Source organism: Perca flavescens, chromosome 13 (genome assembly GCF_004354835.1).
Source record: "Perca flavescens isolate YP-PL-M2 chromosome 13, PFLA_1.0, whole genome shotgun sequence".
In the NCBI taxonomy this organism is placed as follows: Eukaryota; Metazoa; Chordata; class Actinopteri; order Perciformes; family Percidae; genus Perca; species Perca flavescens.
In genome coordinates, this window is record NC_041343.1 from 4,225,966 (window position 1) to 4,244,279 (window position 18,314).

At 40.9% G+C, this 18,314-nt stretch overlaps 1 protein-coding gene across 3 annotated transcripts in view; it reads right to left on the reverse strand.

Annotated features, from left to right (window-relative positions):
• Positions 1-18,314, reverse strand: part of LOC114566553 (pbx/knotted 1 homeobox 2) — a 116,186-nt gene that overhangs the window by 82,159 nt on the left and 15,713 nt on the right. The window contains exons 1-2 of one of the 3 annotated variants that reach the window (XM_028595103.1): positions 12,497-12,533; positions 2,236-2,317 (exon numbers count right to left, since the gene is read on the reverse strand). The gene's annotated coding sequence lies outside the window, so the exon portion shown is untranslated. Of the gene's footprint in view, positions 1-2,235; positions 2,318-5,149; positions 5,286-12,496; positions 12,534-18,314 lie in introns of those variants that run through there. The other 2 variants (XM_028595102.1, XM_028595100.1) reach the window with 2 other exon arrangements.

An 18,314-nucleotide genomic window follows, 5' to 3' on the forward strand; every position in this document is an offset into this window, starting at 1 on the left:
AGAACCATGACTCAAACTCATAAAGTATATAAATCATTCTAAACAAAAAATAGGGCGAGGGGTTTTCATTAGGCCTTGAGATAAAAAAAACAAAAAAAGTAACAATTTTTCATTCAGCAGAAACGACCACTACTTTTTTTTAGCTCTGCAAATCAATTTGCAATTAGTTGCAAACATGGCAGAGAGGAGGACATTAAAGTCCTTTGTCTCATTTCAATCTGAACCATAGGGACAGGCAGTAATATTCAAATGCTCCAAGACAGCAATTTCACGATTTCTAATATCATTGTCTCTGGAAAGACTCAGGTCGAGGTGGATATGGGCAACACAACAAACAACAAGACAATTCTAGCAAACAATTCCTTGATCTAACACTTTGAATCACCATATCACCGTGTTAATAATCCCTAAAAATATGACCTGTTTTTGTGCAATTCTAATTAGAGCGCATGTTGTCAGCTGCCACGTTAAGTCATCACAGCACGCTACACACTGGTAGTTCTCACAGCTACAGCAACATCAACACTTCATTATCTTTAGCTAAGACAACTTTTCTATTGCAGTAATTAGTTTTCTAAAGTGGTACAATTCCATGCAATAACCAACTTGTCTGAGTCAGTCTGTCAGACACAGCTCATTTGTGCTGCCTAAGCTTAATGATATGAAAATAGTTTTGCTCATCTGCCAGTCCTTGTGTGGACGCAGCTTTACCATGAAATGTCCACTTATCAAGCTAGATAAACCAAACCTGCCTTGATACATTTACTGCGAAGTAAAACACTATTACCTCACTGGCTCAGTGACTCAGCAGGAAACTCTACCTCACTGACAGTTTTTGTGGAAAAGAACTCAAGTTCCCGTCACGGGGATCCAAAAACCATTTGGGCATTTGGACGTGAATGGCCCGTTCTGTCATGGCGATACAATACAGAACCAATATTCACTCCAAAGCAGCACTGAAGACAGACGATTGTATACTGGCCTACTTGCACTGCACATAAAGACTCCCATAAAACACGGTTCTATAACAGTTTTTTTCCCTGCCAAAGTCAGACTGATGGCAAAAACAAAATAACACACTGAACAATACACAGTGATTACATGTGCAACAATCCTCACTACCTCACTCCACTGTAAAATAGTACTGTGCAAAATTTGCGTTATTTATGCTCATTACAAATGCAATATCCCCCATAGTTGTATCCTCCAGTTACAGTATTCATATTTTATTATATTTTTTGCAGTCTTTTGTATAGTATCTACATTTTTGGTCTTATTTTATATAAATTTATTTACCTTGTATAATCTTTTTTCTATTTTAGCCAGTGTGCTTTTTTTTTGTCCTTAACCCTTTTTACTCTTTTTACTTGACTCAATGAGCCTGAACAAAAATTCCTATGTGCCCGGACTGTTTGGTGTATGCACAAATGGCGAAATAAAAATCTTGAATCTTGAAAAATCTCTTGAATCTACTTTTAGTCTCTGGAAGCACCACGTACCATTGGAAAGGAATGGTTGTCATCTTTCATTTGAGCCTAATTACATTTTGCAAGCAGACATGTTCAGTGTTTGCATTCATCTTTTCTCATCACCTGGTCTTATGGGCTTGTTCAGGTATGGAACATTTGTGAAAAACATAGTTTGGACAGCACAGTATAAGTTGTGGGAAAGTACTACATTTGAAATGTCAGAAAAAAAATGATATCACCCTTATAGAACACAGCACCAGCATCCCAAATTCCCATTAGGTCACAATCATTTTCATCCTGGGCCGAGATGCAAATAGTGTGTTTGTTGGAGAGTGAATCCCTAATCATTAAAAAACAAACAAACACAGCTATAAATGGAAGTTCAAGAAAGAACTGAGCAGAGAAATTGAAATTCTCATTTAAGGGTGGGAGAAAACAAGGCTTCGAGTGATTGAAATGATCGTCTAGTTTCAACCTGTTAAGTGAACTGCAGCGGGGTAATCGTTAGCCGTGCATGGCAACGTGTTTATAGCATGAATTACATTTGATTGTGTGCCCTTAAATGAAATCAGACTGGTGCTGACCTCTGAAGAAACAGATTAGCTCTGTCAGATATGTTGTTACTGAATGTCTATGAAGACATTCTGTTCATGAAACACATACTTGAAAATTGGACACAGCTTAGTGAATGACACTTATAAACAAACGCAAGCTTATGCAACCTGGTTAAGTCATAAAGTTTAAAGGAAAATAGCTGACAACTTACAGTTGGCTTGCCCACAGCAACGCAGCAGCTTTCAGTGTTGTTCTCTGCTCTGTGGCCCAGTATCCAACTCTCCAAACGCAGCCTGTTGACAGATGACAATGTTTACGCTATGCAACTTTATAAGGTCATCATTATTATTAAAAAAAAGGACATGCAGAAAATCAGTGAAAGAATGGTAAATATTGCCCATATTTAATGCTGGTCTCTAGACTTTATCCTTGCACTATTGGACTTATTTGCACTACCATCCTTAACACACACTCTCATAGAGCACCTTACCATGTAGACTGAATCACAGGGTCAGTCCCTGCCCTGTCACTGCAAGCCTCCCATGCTTATACATCCCTCAGTACGTTCATGTGGATTTTTGATTTAGTATCTTTTCTTTTATTGTCCATATTATTCATGTGGATTTGTTATTTTATCATCCTGTTTATGATGTATGTGTATGTTGTGTGTGGTGTCTTTAAGCAACTGGGACCTTGAATTTCCCTTTGGGGATCAATAAAGTATCTATCTATCTATCTATCTATCTATCTATCTATCTATCTATCTATCTATCTTAAAGATGTAAATGCAAGCAGGGATGCAGTATATCGTCAACTCCACTTGTTTTAGTGGCAGGATAGAAAGTCATTATCTTCTGATATAACACTGACACTGTAGCCTCTGAAGCATCAGTATCGCTGCTGATACAGTGGCAGTGGTTAATGAATCAGTCTGCTTCGCATGCCACAATGATAAAGGATAAAGCTCTAGTTATTCTATATTTTCCCTACAGTTAACAAATCCAATGGAAAGATCAAAACCAATAATGTGTTAGTGCATGTGTCAATACTTTGTGATTATGTCTTTATGACTTTATGTCTTTGGCACTCAGCCCCAAGCCCACTGGTTCCTACTGAAGATGTAAATCTTTACAAACCTCACACAAATATCTAGTAGTAGGGGCGGGAATCGCCAAGGGCCTCACCGTACAATATCATCACAATACTAATATCACGATACGATATTGTTGCGATTTAAACATATTGCAATATTCTGCTATATATTTCAATTCATAGTCCTTTTTTTCCACCATCAAATTTTTCCCAATTTCAAATGATGTCCCCAAGAGGAAACTTTGTCAACATCTGTTTTATCTAAAAAGATACATTACTCTGTTGGTTCATCTCACTTCAATTTTATTGCTGTAAAATGGGATTGTCAAGCAGACAGACTGACCAACACACATATAATAATAGATCGATACTTGGCGTCTGTGTATCGATACAGTATTGCCACGGAAAATATCGCAATACTATGCTGTATTGATTTTTTCGCCCAACCCTATAAAATAGTGTAACTTATAAATCTTACAGTAGTATATTCTTTTTTTGTTCTTTTTTTAAAAGCTCTGTGATTACCTAAAACAGCTGGGCAGTGTACTTTTTAGCAAACATTACTCAAACAAGAGTAAATAGTGCATTTATTGGCGACTCTTTTCAGCCGCAAATTAAGCCACATTTGGTGCTCTAGTGAGTATTTGTGGCAGCTGGACGGTGTGTGTGGAGTTGAGTCAATATAAACTACAGTGTGTGTGTTCATGGTAATAAAGGAACATATCACCCAGTGACTGAATTGATGAAGTAGCTCTGAAAAGTCAAATGGATGTTTTTTATCATACATTTCAATAACTTAATCTGGACTATGGCCTGGTTGAGTACTTTTAGGTTTGTTGTACACATATTAATATCAGTTAATATAAAACAGGTGATTTTTAAGGCATATTTATACATCCCCATCTCCACTTCACCTCAAACAGAATGCATCTGATTATAATTTTCAATGACATGGGTGAAAACAGGGAGCTCAGAGAGCCGCTGTGACTCAAATTCCTTTGAGCAATTGACTGGGTGGCCGTGTCTGAGCCACGCGAGGCAAAGCGCAGCAGACAGAGTTATGGCGCACATGCAAAAGATTTAAGTTCAATCAAGCATTCAGGGCTGGACACCTGATCTTTCGCTTAAAGCTCCTCCAGAACAGTGGGAGTGTGGTTGGGCCTCACAGCAGGCCGCCTACCTCCAGCAATCTGCTAACACGGAGCCTCTGAAGGGATGGTATTTACCCAGTCCTGCACAGCTCAGTGGGGACTACTGTGTGTGTGGTAGGTAGGTAGTACCAGAGGCCCAGAGAGGATGGGGGGTGGGGTGGGGTTTGGAATGAAAGCTGTGGACATTTGGCAAAAAGAGCCGAAACATTTCTCCTCTTTTTGTTTTAGTTTTATCAATATCCCTAAAGGCGGGGCAAGTGGAAAAAAAAACAATAAAAAAGTTACTAATCTATCCCACTGTCATGCGCATTTTATAGAAACTCAATTAGTAGTGTTTACTTCATATGAGATGCAGCAAATAAAGTGGTTCATTGAACAAAATCAGAAAGAAAATTGCAGAACCATTTTTTTGAAGATTGTTTTCAAGAGTTAGTGTTTGGTGTACGCCATTTGTCACGCTTTCAACTGAAAACTAAAAGACGGAATGAGACTGATGATGTACTTATACAATCATTTAAACACACAGAGCTACAGCATATATATGAAATGTATTTGATGCTTTAGAAACAGACTTTGGTTGAAATTGTCATTTACCGAACTATTTATCCAATGCAATATGTCTCACTGTTTCTTTCCAATCCCACATTGTCCATTCAATTCTGTCATGATTCAAATACATGTTTGTTTTTTTATTATTATTTGGAGGGAAATCCAGTCATAGTGTCGGTTAAACCTGGATTTGTTTCCACTTAGGCTCTTTCATTATAATAAAAGATTTGGAGCTCAAACTCCAAGAAACAAAATAGGCCATGCTAATGATAATACAGACAAGCTCAAATCCCAAGAAAAAGGAGAAAGTCTTTCGGATGTAGCTTGAGTTACCCTTCCAAACAGTCCCCTCGGACCATGGGAGATTTGGCTGAGAGCATTTCTTAGGTTTCTTTCAGCCACAAAGAAAACATTTTAGCCTCTCAGTAATCCTTCCCGAAGCCCTCTTTAAGCTCCGAGGGCCCTTCCTCCCTCGGCCATCCCTCCGGATCCGTCTGGGATCCAAGGAGCCCTCCCCACACACCAGTCCCCGTCTCTCCATGACCCCTCTGGGACTCGGCTGACCTTCCTGTTGACGTCAAAGTAAACCAGAGCGGGAGCCGGTGCAGCGAGCGGCTCCACCCAGGGGGCTGGAGGTCTAATCACCGTGTTCCTCACAAACGCCACAGAGGAAACATTAGCATTCCTGAATCTGCCCACCATCACTCACACTGCAGCCTCTGCACGTGTGTATACAGGTATACTTATACAGTCAGTCATTTGAATGAATTTGGCATACGTATTTGACATTTCCATTTCCTGCTACTTTATACTTCTCCACTAGGAAACAGTTGTTTTTACATTACCATACATTAATCCCTATAGTTTGCAGATTGAGATTTTATATGCAAAACATTTGAACCAGCTTCAAGTCAAGTATTAACATCAACTATTGTTATCGATAAGTTCAGTTCAATTTTAAAGTTAGTTTTTTATCACAAAGGAGGCAGCATAAAAAACATTAAAAAGTAAAACATAGCACATTATCTCTACAAAAGAGTGCAATGAACAACAATAAAAAGGTTAATGTGGGCCTCTGCTATTGGTCGCCACAGGCAGAGCTCCCAATCAATTTACCTAACAGCATATGAAGTAGGTATAATTGCTAGAGCTTAAACAGTTAGTCGATTTGTCGATCAACAGAAAATGTAACGGCAACTATTTCGATAAGCAGTTATGGAAAAAAAGTAAAACATCACTCAGTTCCAAATCTCAATTATGAGGATTTCCACCTTTTCTCTGTTTTCCATACACTAACTGAAAATTCAGTCTCTTTGGAGACATGTGTACACCTTGAGCTCTGACAAAAAAAGTGATGTGTTTGTTAACTAATTTCTTCTTTTCTTCCTTTTGTTTTTGTTACTCGTACTATATTAAGCACATTTACCTGATCATGCAATTTTACTTAAAGTGCTCATATTATGCTCATTTTTAGATTCACAATTGTATTTAGAGGTTGTACCAGAATAGGTTTATGTGGCTTAATTTTCAGAAAACACCATATTTTTGTTGTACTGCACATTGCTGCAGCTCCTCTTTTCACCCTGTGTGTTGAGCTCTCTGTTTTAGCTACAGAGTGAGACATCTCACTTCTGTTCCATCTTTGTTGAGAGTCACACCTGCTCAGTAGCTAGGTAAGGACTACTAGCCAGTCAGAAGCAGAGTATGAGGGCGTGCCCTTACAGTAGCTAGGTAAGGACTACTAGCCAGTCAGAAGCAGAGTATGAGGGCGTGCCCTGACAGTACCTAGGTAAGGACTACTAGCCAGTCAGAAGCAGAGTATGAGGGCGTGCCACGCTAGCAGCTAGGCTAGCATTATAACATGTGTTACAAAGTGACCACGTTTGTCTCTGAGGTAAAGGCAATAATAATAACAATAAAGGAAAGGGGAAAAGCCAAAAACCTTTTTAAGACATTTACTTGTAAGAGTGTAATATCTGACATTACAGTATTTCTACTGTTACTGAAGAAAAGTATCTGAGCATTCCTCCGTGGTATATAAGCCACAAAAAGACACAACCCTGATAGTCCTGATACACACATCCACAGTCAGTGAATGGGCATTAATTAACAGTGGGAGGATGAGACCTCGCTCTTGGGTTACGTTACAGCATTATTATCACTGAAGGAATTGGACTCAGGGAGTGCTACTCCCTGGACAAGTTGTGCTTCTTTGTGAAATGATTGTTTTATTGTTGCACTGTGTACAACATTTGCTCATATCAATAATGGGATATGCTCCAATGCGTCAGGGAAGCCCTGGGAGAGAATCTAGCCTCATTTGACTCATTTGATTGCACAGCTCGCATTTGTGGCAAAGCAGGTTTTGAGAACACAGACATGATTAAATATTCACAACTTCCTGCCTTAACTTTCTCTCTGATCATATGGATGCTCTGTACAGCGGAGAGAAAACCTCCAGATGGACATCTTTAAGATTCCCAAATCCTCCTCTTTTACGCTAGCAGGAGTTTGGGGGTCAAGGTGTGAAGGGAGGACCAAAAGACCCATTTCCCACAATCTCTCCGCAGCTATAGCCCCCCAGCTGTTCAAGGGCTTCCATAACAACAGCTGCGCAGAGGTTTAGTGGTTCATGTTGCTATGACAACAGCAGGATCAATTGGCATGCACAGACTCTGGGCTAATAGCAAAAGTGACATTATACCATCATTCCGTTTCAATAAAACACAGGCAGGTTTTTTACTGCACTGAGATTCAGGCGGACATAAAAAAAAAGGCAAATAATTAACTTTGCATGATAATTGCCGTGGCTCGTGCGCCCAAAAACTCGCAGGAATCTCCCACGCATAGTGACAACCAACTCAGCAAGCTCGCACTTGGAAATCATTCCCTGGCATTAAAGATTAAGTGAGTACAGAGTGTGATTGTTTTCAAGCTCATACAATGGAAGCTAAATAGGTCCTGATGCCCGGCAGCTGTCCGTGCCACAGATCACTGACCGGCAGGATGTGCAACAATCAGAAATATTTCTGTTCTCCTGACAAACAGGATATCGGGTCAATTGGCCACCTTAACAGTGAGGAATCAAACACTATTGTACAGGGCCAAGATGAACCAACCTCAGCTTGGTTTACATGTAGGACAATAGAGCTCAACAGTGTGGTTCCGGGAAGTAACAATCCCATTGAATTTGATTATCACGCTATAATGTCTAAACCAGTGTGTCCTCAAACTTTTTTCAATAATGTACCACCATTGAAATATTAGTTTTCATCCAAGTACCCCTAGACGAGCACAAAACATTTTTGGTAGAAAAAAAAAAGCCTAGCTAAAGATACAGCGCTCCGCTATCAATGTCTGATTTACTAAACAATGATATTGTTAGTATAACACTTATGTGCTTTCAATTCATTTCTAATATTTAGAATGTATCACTAAATGCATTCATTTGTATAGTATATCATATTGTAGGAATTATGCATCACCGATATTTTTTAAATGAACATTTTTAAAAGATCCAACGTACCCCTGCAATACTCCAAAGTACGCGTAGGGGTACGTGTACCCCAATTTGAGAAAAATTGGTCTAAACCATCCAAGGTAGAGCTAGGTGGATGTGAAACGAAAGTTTCTGCTCCGGTAGAAGATAGAAGTCTGTATGAAATCAACCTTGTTTTAAGAAAAGCAGGTTTTATTTGCGATCTTATGGGGAAATACTACACTACCCACAATCCTAAGCGTAACAGCGATGTCTCTGATTGGTTGAACTTGCGTAACGGCTAGAGTGAGCTGTTACCACTGAAGTCTGGGATAGTTTCGGAACCCAGTCTTGTACCTTCGCCTTTTTATGGGGGTTTTTGCGTCAAATCAAATGTTTTATGGTCACGATTCCTCTCGTAGCTTGTTGGCTTGGTTCGAGACTTAAAACTCTTTATACATGCAATTTCTGAAACATCAATGGAACAATTGAACGGGGGGAAAACACGTAACGAGAGGCGTTAAAAATGTGGGCGGTCACTGTTGATCTCTATAGAATCTCCGGCTCAGGTGAAATACCGCAAGCACAACCCTCAAATGTGCCAGAAGTGATACGAGTTCTAGCAGCATTTAACTGGCCAGCCAAACTTCAACCATTTGGGTCTAATTCCAGGGAATTATATGTGGCTCCCAATGACAATGGCAGGTATTCCCACAGGAGTAACCAGAGCCGAGGTGGCGTCAGCACAGGTTTAAGCCCAACATTTAACGAGCATGCAGCTGATACACGCAGCTGGTCCAGACAAAACACAGCACAAACACACACATTTAGTCTACACACACACACACCAAAATGAGCACTCTATATCCAGTTGCAACATGCGCTATATCTAACTTCCAGCATGGCAGAAGGTTCTCAAACTTTATGTCTCTGCCACTAATCAACTCTCGGCTGATATTTGGCATTGACTGTTCCTCCCTGTCTCACAGAATATGATAGCCCCTTGTGCACAGTGTGGGGGGGGTGGGGGGAAGCCAAACAGGAATACACTGCTAAAAATACCCACGTTGTGATGAGTCAGGATGGACTGAGCAAACAAAATGAGGCCGGTCTAATTTCCTCCAGTCTGGGCTTTGGATAGAGACTTTCAGAAAAGAAGTTCCAACCCTCAGTGCCACCAGTGGATTCCTCAATTTAATGAATCGAGCTGCATCGTGGGGGGGGGGGGGGACTGCAGACTAGTGGGATAAGAAGAGATTATCCAAATGGAGGCTAATGATGTGAAACAGAATCACAGACTTAAAGAGAATAAAGGTGCAGGAACATACAAGCTTTTTGTACTGAGATGTTTGGGGGTGACACTGGATTGCTAATATTGACCAAAACCTCTCTACTTCCTGTACGTCTATAAGGCTACATTATAGATGTATATACTTCACACAACATACTTCACGCAGTCATGTGTATGAAAGACCCAAAACCAAGTAAAGCAAGTCCAAATATCAAAAGTTTCAAATGGAGTATACCCCTGCTCACACACACACACACACACACACACACACACACACACACACACACGGACACACACAGACACACAGACAAACACACAATCCGTACAGTTGTGATGTAAGCAGCAACATAACGCTTCAACCGAGGCCAAAAACCATACTGTAAAATGCGGTCATACAACTTCCGCACACCAAGATGTCCCGCTTGGTAATGAGACACCTTCGAAACCACATCACGGAGTTAAGTCGCCACCACCACCTGAACAATTGAGTCAGCCATAAACCTGTCACAGCATGGCACCCATTTCCTCACCAGCAGCTCCTCGTGAAGAAAATAACCCTGACCAGCACCTTTTAAATCGCCCACCAGACGAACTAGTTCAAACATCCCAGCAAGAGACAGATCAAGAGATTGCTCCTTCACCAACTTACTGCAGGACACTCACAGAGGGAAATCAGGCGGGGAAACCAAATCCGGAATCTGACTTGGTTCTTGAACAGCTGGAGGGGACTCAACCTCAGCACTACTGGAAGCCCTCCTGGGTGCTTGGCCGCACTCTTGTCCGGCACCACAGCCAGAACCACAGGATGATGTGCATTGGCACATCATCAGGCTAAACTGCCAGCCAGATCATTATCCAGGATCCAAGTCACCCCTTCAACAGGCAGCACAGGACGCACCCCGATGTCAACCTCCGCCTACACCAACTTAAACCAAGACACACTTTACGGACAGGTACGGGCAACACGAGCATCCTCATCCCTCTCATCAGAATAGTATAACCCTTATCAGACTGCGGTGTAAATGGTAACACAGACTCCAACATAAATAAAGGCTTTGACCCTGTGTTGCGCAAAATTAAAATTGGCACCTTCACCTTGTTGCCACACATTGGCACAAACCTGTCAGTGAGAAAACATCATAACTGTCAGATGTCACTACTTCACAAGCAGGCTCCCTGCAGTATGAGACGCTAGAGAAGAAACCTTTTCAAAGAACATTTCCGTGATCTTTGTTTCAGTGGTCAGGCTGCAGGCACAGAGAGTTTAAGGACACCAAAACATGGCAACATTTACTGGTGGAATTGTGGCAGAAGTGAGAATCAATCAGATTGGGATCCGTCTTTGACAGATGGTCAGGTTTTACCGTTTGCATCATTATAAAGACATGCATGCTAGGAACTCCTGCCATTGCCCTTGATGCGGGTACTGGCATTACTAACTGGAGTTGGTCCCCAAGCGCCGGACTACGGCTGCCCACTGATCCCAATTAGTTAGGATGGGTTAAATGCAGAAGATACATGTCCTGCATGTGTAAAATGTACTTGGGTAACAAAGGATATATCATATTATTATTTTGTATAGTGAAGTGTGTATTGAAGTGTGACAGAAAAACACTGGTCACCAATGAATATGCGATACAACTTTGGCCTCCTGCGATGGAAGCTGCATCCCAGCTGGTCGACACGCAAGCCAGCCTTCATTTCCAGTCAGGGTTTAAGCAGTGACATCAGGCTTGCTTTATACTGCTGAGGATCAAAGCAACCCAATATTGGGCTTGCAGAGACCACAATAATTGAGAGACAGTGCTTCTATCAGGCCACTGTCAGCAAAAAGCAAAGCACCAACTTCTTCAAGCACACTTTGACACAGACCTACAGGTTGCACCAACATGCGATACGCTATCGGATTGCAATGCAGTCGGAGGAGATAAGGAGCTCTCAATAAAGACATCATCCAACACCTCCCGGCATTAGCATTGTTTGTGTTTTTAAATGTACTAATTCAATAATTTTATTTTGCCAGGTGGCACAGTGGCTCATTCAGTGGTGAGCATAGCTGAGTACTGGGTCGATCCCCCGGTCCGGCCCTAAGGAACCTTTATGAGTCAAGACATAATCGTCAGCTAAAGCTGCTGCTTCCAGAACAGGGGTCGGCAACCTTTTTGATATGAAGTGCCCTTTTCAAAATTTCTTGTTTATTAGTGTGCCATGTTAACATTAATTTTTTTTATGACATCACATCAAAATGTAATATCCAGGGAATCTGTAATAATCAGGACCTTGTAATTATTATTATTATTATTATTATTATTATTGTATATTATTATTAAGGAAACATGGTTTTAGTATGCAGTCCTGATTGGTGGAAAATGGGCTGACAAAAATATCACTGTCAAAGAGCCTGAAGCGAAAAGTTGTGGAAAAGCCCAGCTTTAATGACGAATGGACTGATAAGCAGGTCCTGTATGGCTCATTGTCAATGAAACGATGCTGTGGCAAAATAATAATAACACAACCAGCATCATTATCAAGAATGAAGAACACGAACATAACGATTGCGTCATTCACGTGCATATTAAGTAGCCACATGTATTTGTTTTGGTCTTATAATGCGTCCATATTTACCGCTCCAGCGGAGAGGATGGTTTCTTCAGACAGCTTAAGTTTATAAGAATTTGTCCAAATTTCAAGATTCCCTGCAAACTAAGAAAAATAGACTACAAACCGACAGCTTTTCTTTTAGTTTGTTTTGTAAAAATTAGCTATTTGCAGAGTAGAGCTGTGTTTGCGTAAAACAGCGCGGTGGACAAGAGTGGACTGAGCAGACAGAGCAGATTGAATTATCGCTTTCTACATGTTGATGCCGGTCTACACAGGTGAGTGCACTGATAAGTATTGGCTTTTAACTCACGGAGGTTTAATTGTAGCCTCCTTACAGTAACGAGCCGTTGGTAATCCTCTTTGTATTGTTCCCAGTCAGAGATATAAGTCAATCAAACTACCGTAAATAACAGGTCGCGCACAGGCGCCGATTTATGTTTTCCTCCGTGGTTGCTCACACGCGCACACAGTTTAAAAAATAAAAGTAGTCAACAATGTTTGCATTTCAGAATCTTAGGAAATGGACAGCGGCCGACACGAACACACACGCCGTAAAGTAAGCTATCTTTCAACTCAGGACAGCGCCACTTCTCAGATAGGATTGGAGATGAGAAGTTTAATCAGCTTCGTGGGAAATTATAAATCAATGCCACCGCCATGACCAATCACACTATGACAGACGCGCCACTTAGCACCACCTGCAATGTTTAATATTAAATTAATATAAAAATGAACACATCCCTTTTGGCAAAGTTATGGCCTCCAAGATGTAACAGTGAAATATATATATTGGATTTAATATTTCACTGATTATCCAAGGGGGTTACAATGCAACTATAAATTATGAATTAATTGTGAGATATTGCATGATGATAATAAACAAATCCAACATCAAAGTGGAAGATGCTGGATTCATTTTCAGATTGTGTGGAACCAGATCCAATATAAGGGGGAAAGACGCCAGGTTACTTCACTTTAGGAAAGGAGACACCAAACAGGAAGCTGTTCTTCAAATGAAAAGGAGGGCTTTGTCTGCACTGTATTGCCCTCGGCCATTTGAGTCGATTGTTCAAATTCTGTAAGTGTGAGAGTGTGAAATGTATCCCAGCAGATCAAAAAGTGTATTGTTCAAAGCATGTACACTACTTTCTGCTAACAATTCCACCATGCAACATGTTGCATTTTACACCTCAGTAATGACGAGGCTTTCAGTTTCTTTAGAAGAAATGGCTTCCAACATGAAGCGTCATTGTCTTTGTGACATGGATTTAAAAACTCATTATTTATATACAGATTAGTTATAGAGATTTAACAGCGCAATCATATGTTTCCAGAGAATTAAAATACTCTTTCACTGTCCAGGCATGAAACAGACAAGGTAGGCAGGGAAGAAAGAAACACAATGGACTTGGCAGAGACAGCCGAGGAAGAACTCGGAATTCCCCATCAGTGTCTGAAGCAAGCTAACCTTGCTTTTTTTTTTTTTTCTTCCTTCTCACTCTTCCCTCCTGGTGAGAATCCAAAGGAAGAAAGTTAACTCTTTCACTGACATGGCTGGATGTCTGCTTCAGTTGTTTGTCCAGTGTGCACAGTTCCTCACAATAAAGCATTACATCCCTAAGGACTGGGCCTGCCGAATCTACTGACTCTCAGGTTGTTGTGTAGTCTCTACTAGGGTTATGCTTTTCCACACATTAGAAACACACGACTTGTTTCACAAAACCAGGTAGTTAAATACAAAGCACTTTCTGTCCATTTCCCAGGACAGAAAATAGTGTCTTTAAATGTGAGGTGCTCTGCCATCTGTATTAAATGTCTATGGCGGTTTATAAATACCACTGACCACAGGGGAAAGATGGACAGCAGTGTGCCGGTTCACTGAGACGAAGAGAGGCTGAAGGATTCTCACAAACACACAGGCTTTGGGGGGAAAAAAAGCGACTAAAACTCAGACATTCTCAATCAATTTCTCCCTCTTCTACTCTGCCCCTCCTTGTACACACACACACAACACACACACACACACAAATAGGACTGTTTGAAGTGGCCGTCAAGTTGTCCCTCATCTCTCGCCATAGCACGTCTCACCTTCATAGTCCCACTGACAGCACTCTCCGAGCCACTACTCTCAAAGAAGTGTGTCCCCGCCTCCGTGTTGACCTTTATCTGTTAAAGGAGAACACTAAATTGTTTGGGAGATTGGCCTTTTGGTAAGTTAGGTCCAAACATTAAACATTAAAAGAAATTAAACCATCCATGTGTCCCTGATGGAGGATTTTGTTCAATCCTCAGCAGGCACATGTATTACATGATACCATCTGGCTTAAGTCCATAGACTGTATAATAGAAGTGTACGTGGAATTGTAAAGCCACTAGAAGTGCCTTAAACCTGCCAGCAGGGGGCGACTCCACTGACTGCAAAAACATGTCCGATTGTATAGAAGTCGATGTATACTTTTGCTAGTTTAAAAACGTCCTAAATGCAGTATGATGTTCATTTTGTAAATTGACAATAAAGCAGAGTATGCTCGACAAATCGCAACCACGGCGACCTGTCAATCAGGACAGAGTCTTAGCAATGGGTACCCATGGCACTGTGTACACTGAAATAGCTGTGAACTTGTCCGTGTTTTTGTCCTAGAAATTTGTCCCTTTCACTGTTTTTTTCAGTTGACCAAAGTTAATTGTAATATTTGGGTCCCTAAAAATGTCTCATTCAGCGTTCAGACACTCTGATGGACTCGGCTGTTCATTTTTTTTCCAATATGTAGGCTACATTTTTTTTTAAGCATGTTTTTTGCTAATCCCAATTAATATCACAGTTAACATAAATGATGGATGCATCTTGCCAACTAAGGTAGCTAGTTTGTGCTAGTGTTAGCTGGTAACTTAGCATTTAGCTTAGTGCTCCTCCCCAACGCCACCCTCTCATCCATATATGGTCACTTCTGGTTCCAAAGAACCAAGATGACGGCGACCAAAATGCCAAACTCGAGGCTTCAAAACGGTAGTCCAACCAATGGGTGATGTTCAATTCAATTCAATTTTATTTATAGTATCAAATCATTACAAGAGTTATCTCAGGACACTTTACAGATAGAGTAGGTCTAGAGCACACTCTATAATTTACAAAGACCCAACAATTCCAGTACTTCCCCCAAGAGCAAGCATTTAGTGCGACAGTGGCGAGGAAAAACTCCCTTTTAGGCAGAAACCTGGGACAGACCCAGGCTCATGGTCGGCGGTGTCTGACGGTGCCGGTTGGGGGTGTGATGAACAGTGGCAATTATAGTCACAATAAAGATAATGGAACAGTGACTAGAAATAGTAGTTGTAGTAGTTCATGGCAGAGAAGGGCACTGCAGGGCGTTACAGTATGTAGCACTGTATGTGTATCTGTATGTATGTCCACTTCTTTTATACAATCTATGCTTAAGGCTTAAGAGAAACTGAAATTCAGTCAAAATTCTATTTCCTTAAAGGGCAATCCACATGAAAAGTCACCTGTCCCAGATACGCTTCCATTTTATCAAATTATTACAATCCAATACAGTCCGAGTGATGAATCACTACAGACACAGCATGTTGTTATTTTTTATACTATTACTCCATTTTTTATTCTCTGGGAAACAAATGAAGAGTAATCACCACAGGAAGCTGTTCAAATCACACATACTGTAGGCTATCTCCTGCAGTGTATATGTTGTGAATGTATAAACTGTATGTAAAATGGTTAATCAAGGCCCTCAGTTGAGCTTTCAGGTTCACTATGGGCATATTATGGCCTTTGAGGGTCAGCATGGAGCATTTGAGCAATCAATTTAGGACACAAATGGTCTCCCATAGACGATAGGTTGAGCGACTAGCCTACCCCCAAAAATGTTTCCTTTAAAGGTCCCATGGCATGAAAATTTCACTTTATGAGGTTTTTTAACATTAAAATGTGTTCCCCCAGCCTGCCTATGGCCCCCCAGTAGCTAGAAATGGTGATAGGTGTAAACCGAGCCCTGGGTATCCTGCTCTGCCTTTCAGAAAATGAAAGCTCAGATGGGCCAATCAGGAATCTTCTCTTTATGACGTCATAAGGGGAAAGGTTATCTCCCCTGTCTCTGCTTTGCCCATGTCAATAGCATTTAAAGCTACAGACACAGAAATGGCACATCCTAAGGAAAGCTCATTGTGGGACTGGCTCTAGTGGCTGTAATTCTGCACCAAGGCTGAATTTCGGGAAAGAGACTTCAGATACAGTATTAGGGGACCACTAAGGTCTATATAAAAGAGACTTCAGATACAGTATTAGGGGACCACTAAGGTCTATATAAAAGAGACTTCAGATACAGTATTAGGGGACCACTAAGGTCTATATAAAAGAGACTTCAGATACAGTATTAGGGGACCACTAAGGTCTATATAAAAGAGACTTCAGATACAGTATTAGGGGACCACTAAGGTCTATATAAAAGAGACTTCAGATACAGTATTAGGGGACCACTAAGGTCTATATAAAAGAGACTTCAGATACAGTATTAGGGGACCACTAAGGTCTATATAAAAGAGACTTCAGATACAGTATTAGGGGACCACTAAGGTCTATATAAAAGAGACTAGATACAGTATTAGGGGACCACTAAGGTCTATATAAAAGAGACTTCAGATACAGTATTAGGGGACCACTAAGGCCTATATAAAAGAGACTTCAGATCCAGTATTATGGGACCACTAAGGTCTATATAAAAGAGACTTCAGATACAGTATTAGGGGACCACTAAGGTCTATATAAAAGACACTTCAGATACAGTATTAGGGGACCACTAAGGTCTATATAAAAGAGACTTCAGATACAGTATTAGGGGACCACTAAGGTCTATATAAAAGAGACTTCAGATACAGTATTAGGGGACCACTAAGACCTATATAAAAGAGACTTCAGATACAGTATTAGGGGACCACTAAGGTCTATATAAAAGAGACTTCAGATACAGTATTAGGGGACCACTAAGGTCTATGTAAAAGAGACTTCAGATCCAGTATTAGGGGACCACTAAGGCCTATATAAAAGAGACTTCAGATACAGTATGTAGCAGTAGTGTGTGCTCTTGTACTGGTTATGTGCTTATGTTGCTGAGGTGTGTTTTTCCTGTTCCCAGACTGTACTCCTATCAGGGGCATAGTTTGGGAGTTGCCTTTTTCTCCTCCTCTTTCTTCATGTCATGCTTTATTTTCTTAATACCCTGTCTTCCTGTCCTATCTAACCCATTGTCATATTGTATGTTTGTATATGTATGGCCAGGTTGATGTGGTTGTACCTTGTAAAGCGCTTTGTGATTTTTATCTGTGAAATGCGCTCTATAAATAAACTTTACTTACTACTTACTTTACTTACAGTATTAGGGGACCACAAAGGCCTATATAAAAGCATCCAAAAGCAGCATGTCATAGGACCTTTAAAGCGAAACAAACACATATGATCTGCAATCAGCACTATCCCGTTTCAAACTCCCATTTACACCACACTGACACTGCAGCAATGCCAAAGCAGTGCCAGCAGTGAGACGGGCACAGACATACCACAGGGGTGAGACCTTGACCGGAGGGAGGGACGATGGAAAGCTTTCTCTCCTCACCCGCCGAGAGCCCCGTCGTACAGCAGCAGACATGATACTGCACCGCCTCCAAGCTGCCTTGTTTACCACCGACTCGGCAGCTGTTTATAACTCACTTTCAGCACAGAGCCCTCATCACTCTTTGAGATGAACCTTTGTGAAGTTACACAGGGAGTGGGAGGTGTGTGTCGGTGCGTGCAGTGTGTCATGTCTTACTGTTTTTTCAATATTTTTTTTTTTAAGTCTGTGATAATTACAGTCCTCTGAACTCTGTTATGAATTCCTTTGAGAGGCTTCTTTGCCTCTTTGGCTGCAAACTTTTGCATTTGGAGGAATCTCACTGGGGTTTTTGATCATTTTCAGATTCTATTATCATTTAGAAATTCTGTGTGTTATGTGAATAGCTAGGGTATTTAGGGAGATGCATCATGTCATGTCATGTTGTGTCTGCTATAACCACAGGGCTTCAAAAGAAATCTTTTCAGTGGAGATCTTGCTTCAAACCTTACAGTTGACAGAAAACTA